The 5,000-nt window shown below is 32.7% G+C and overlaps 1 protein-coding gene across 2 annotated transcripts in view; it reads left to right on the forward strand.

Annotated features, from left to right (window-relative positions):
• LOC115213303 (BAI1-associated protein 3-like) overlaps positions 1–5,000 on the forward strand; it is a 1,469,361-nt gene that overhangs the window by 802,394 nt on the left and 661,967 nt on the right. The window lies entirely within an intron of this gene.

The following is a 5,000-nucleotide window of genomic DNA, read 5'->3' on the forward strand; positions in this document are numbered from 1 at the left end:
CATACGAACATTAAAAGAAATTAAAATTGGGGACGGTAACTATCTTACCTCATTGAAATATATTTTCAATCAAAAATTTACAATTATAAATTTGCAAAAAGTATTTAATCAATAATATTGATAAATTTTCCCAATGGAAGGTAATAATACAAGTTCAAAATCTTGATGATCACAAGTTAATAACATTTTTGTGTTTTAATTTTATGACAATTTTGATAGCTGATACTAAGTTAGCTTTTACTCGGGTCGCTTCTTCTTCTGATATCCAGTCGCATTCTTCGTTTCCCTTCTCTAGTGAATCCCTTACAGCAACAAGATAAGAACACCTCATATTAAACGTGAAAAAGGAAACAGTAACATTAATTCTCACGCCAAACGGCTTAAATTTAAACATTTAGTGTTGGTCTTATCACACAATTCTATCATGGTTCCTTTTATTTTTAAAAGAATTCTGATTTCAAAAAATTCTCTTTAGTAGTTGATTCCATGTTCAGTTAGCAACATTATGACCAAAGCAGAAAATCTAAGAGAAAAGTGTGAGGACAACTATTTACAAATTACGCACAATGACAAATATAGCCAATTTTATTTCATGTTATTTACACATTGTAGCGGGTTATGTGTTCTGGCCGTAATATTCGCTTGACATAACTCGAGAAATGTAACGAAACTAAATAATTTTATCGTTGAAGCAACACAAATTATATTTATATTCAAGCTGATTATTTCATGTATTCAGTTTTTCGGCAAAATCTGCTAAGATAACTCACAAATATAACTAAAACGTTGTGTACTATAAACAGTGTGTTTATAGGCTTTAGCCTTTTTGACTTCAACAAATGGTCTAAAGTAAAATTTCTTACGAAGCAAGTTCTAAAACTGACAAAGGTTTGCCTCCTACATATAACGTGATAGTCATTTCGGTTTGTCCTTTAAAACATCACTGAGTTTATCAAGCGGTTCCATGAAACTTTTTCAGACAGTTATTCGACAACAGCCATCTTACTGTAGTGTTGTCTGCTGTTTTATCTTCTATAAATTCTTTATTTACTGAGACACTCGCATTTATCATTATCCATGATACTGCTGATACATTCTTCTATGGACTTCAATATTTCATTTAGAATTGGTGAAACGCTTTTGGCGACTGAGATTTTTTTTTACTGTGAATAAAGCTGTGCACAAACAGTATTTCTGAATTGTCGTCTTTCATCATTTTTAAACAGCCATCTTTCTTGCCCTTCAGAACAGATATTATCTGCAGCACAAGACACAATGTTTTTTTATTAGTTTATTGACATCCAAATAGGTTTTACATTATTGTAAATATCATGGTAGTAGTGATGTTGTCTAATGATTTGCAAAACATTTCCTCAAACAATCTTTCATGATCAATATATCTCACATATGCCAGCAATCGACTCACTGTCTCTTAGATTCATGCATCTGTATTGTGAATTTGCTTCAACATCTCTACTCATCTCCTTCTATTCTTCCACAAACAGTATTGTTAATCGGTGGCATGTCTTTGACAATTTTGTCCTCCTTCTCCAGAACTGCGCTTAGAAAATGCGATTCAGTCTAGGTTTTGCTATCAGAAGATAAAAAAGTTTTATAAGATGCCTCAATAATACCGTTATTAGTTGCATTTTACGAAGCGATCAATACTTTCGTTGTTGATGCGTTTTCAAATATTTCGTTCAGTGATTTAAAATTTTATGATTTGAAATTGCATGAAAACACTGTTTCGCTTTACAACCTGCTTTGAGATAGTTAGGTCTCACTGACTTTTGTGTAAAGATTCAGAGGTAAATTTGTCGGAAAGGAAACCTAACTTTAAGTAAACAATGATGATCTATAGTTTTTTGTTGTTTTATTTTTCTTTATTTGCATAACTCATTTTCACTAAAGGATCAAGATCTTTTAAAGTAACCGCATTTGTGAATAGATAGACTCAACGCAAATATAATTTAAAACATGTTATAGCATATCTATTTTTCTGTCTACCAATCAATTTTAAATGTGCACCCTCCACAACACACACAGACACGTACATAGGCTTTTACACACAAATGAATATGCGTGTGTGTATCTTTCAAAAATTTGGTACCCATATTATCGGTGCCTTTTCATCGAAAATTTAAGTTACAGCGGAGAGCACAAAAAATATTGATTGTCAGCTGAATATCAGAGGCAAACATTAAGTTGCACAAACGCTCGTAATCACATGTGCTTACAAATGTAAGTGTAAATTTGTTATTGTATCTGACCGTCAGCATTTGACAACCGGTGTCGGGTTTTTTACATCTCTATGAATCAGAAGTTCCACATTAAGAATCTGGCTAAGGAATACCAGTGAATATATCGACTAAACACTTGAAGGCGATGACCCAACATCCATAAACTTGGACCTGTAACAGAATACTCTTCCTTAAAGTGATGCACAGTGGAACTGAATTCCAGGCTGATTTCTAAAACGAAGTCCTTAACCATAAACCTATACTTATGTATGTTCCAAATTTCAAGGCACATTTTTGCGCGTAAATAGTTGAAATTTTGTCTCGGCGTGTGATATTTTCTGAGAGCTTAAAAAGTTTATATTTTGTAATAATGAAAAATACATATCTACTACAAAACGAAATTATGTTTGTAATACATTGAAGGAAAAATGAAAATGTTTGTGTTTAAGTGGTGGGAGTGGATATAAAAATATTAGAACCATTCGTATTATTTATTCACTGCCCATTCTTGTATGTGTGTAAGTATATAAAAATATGTACAATTGTTTTTGTAACGATGAATGTGTATTTTTCTATACAAGAAAATTAATTTTGTTGGACGTTCCAATAATCTTATTTAAACACAATTGATCATAAAAGAAAAGCAGTAGTCTTTTAGAATAAGAACTATTCAATTCGTTTTATTCCGCTTTTGTTTGTATAACAATCATATATGCAGTGTTCTATGGAAATATTTTTGCTTCTTTAAAACATTTATGCATGTATGAAATTATACAGATATACGTCTGATTAGGTAGATGGCTAAAACACAATTACTTCCAGTTGTATTCTGCATAGACATTCAGTTTATATGTCGTCCGTGTATTTTTTGTTTTTCGTGATTTTGAGTAAAAACTAACTGATAACGATAATTTTTATGTCTATACGCTGCTATATGATTTTTTTAATTTTGTTTTTGCAATTTTAAAATATGAATTTTCAACTACAACTCCTGTTGCATATCATTAAATTAGAACTTTACAAGTGGTATATATTTTTACAAGTGGTTCTGAAATAAAAACTCACATATACATTGGTCTCATTTTTACTTATTTTAATATACAATATTTTGGATTTATTTGTAGCACATTAGCGATTGAGAAGATACTCAATATTAGGATTAAGACTTAATTTATGGAGATACAGTATATGGTTATGGGTAGCGTTTAGGATTATGGATAGGATTTAGGGTTAATGTTTAAGGTAAGAGTTAAACAGAGATATAAAATAAAATATTATTTGTGCAAGCATTTTGCAGGATCATGAGATCTTGTACTTACAACGGAGAAAATAGAAGAAATATTCATTAAAAATTTAAATAGAATGAGTGGCTTGGAAGGACTTTACCTTGCACATCTGGAAAATGTTGTGCAACATTTCATAGTTCATGGTAAACTTGCAGAAATCAGCACAATTTCGTTAGAATCTGTGAAAGGACAACATGTATCAGCTCAGGATTTTTTCGTTAAGAACGCCAAATGTACAGTTTTAATGTAGGATATTTGTTTTGAATATAGGCTGTGTAGTAGTTTTCTATTATAACCCGGGACTGAGCAAAGGGTTGTGAATGGATTTGAACCTAACACGGGAAGAAGGCCGTCGTGTGTGGTGTGGTGTATGTTTGTTCTACAGCAACACCCGACAGCCTGTGTTGGCTTGTTAGCGTCTCCATTATTCTGAAGGTCAACAAAAGTGTTCGTCCAATAGCTAAATTCCCTGAGTAAAAGAATATATACATGCATATAATGGCGGTGCTCAAGCATGGCCGCAATCACGTGACAGAAACAAAAGAATAAAAGAATAATATATGTATATATATGTATATATAACGGGAAGCTTTATGAAAATAAACAAAAGACGAAGGCAGGTGGAAGACAAACGAACAATTGTATTAGTATGGCGCTCAGGAAATATAAATAAAACAAGTCTTTAACGTTTCGAGCCTACGCTCTTCAACAGAAAGATACACAGAGAGAGAAAAACACAGAAAGAAGGAGAGAAAAAAAAAAGGTTAACATAGGGCGCAACAAACATCAGAAAATCCCCAAAAAAAAACGTGTGCAACAGGTGCAAAACAACTTCCCACGAACGAACACGAAAAAAAAAAAAAAATTCGCGCACGCGAAAGGGGGGCGGGGGAGAGGCCCCGGAAAACTCACATTGGGAAGTTCCGAAAGCGTCCGAGGGGCCGACCCGGGCACCAAAACAAAAAAAAAAACAGTGTAATATGTGTAAAACAACTTGCTCCAAACGAATATGAAAAAAAAAAAAAAAAATGCGCTCTATATATATATATATATATATATATATAATGGTGCTATCAAGTTAGACATGGCCTGGGCCAATAATGGCCGAAACCTATTAAAGTATATATATGCATATGCCTAATAACAATGGTGTTAAGGATAGTCTGAGGAAACATACCTTGTCTATTTATACACAGAAAAAGGGAAATCTTCAAATTTCCAATAAAATGAAAATACAAAATATTTACGTGATTATATTTAATAATTTGTCTAACACTTGAAGACGCTGGAACAATCCAATTTCTTTTATGTACAGAAAACTAAGCTGGTATGAATGTTGCAGGGTGTGACGCCAATTAAATATTGTGAGGCTATTTCTGCGACATTTCATGGTCAAATATGATAGGGTTGTCCAGGAACGTGTCCAATCGCCCCTTCATCTGACATCAAATTAAACACATTACACACAGAACAC

Source organism: Octopus sinensis, linkage group LG6, assembly GCF_006345805.1.
Source record: "Octopus sinensis linkage group LG6, ASM634580v1, whole genome shotgun sequence".
Taxonomy (NCBI): Eukaryota; Metazoa; Mollusca; class Cephalopoda; order Octopoda; family Octopodidae; genus Octopus; species Octopus sinensis.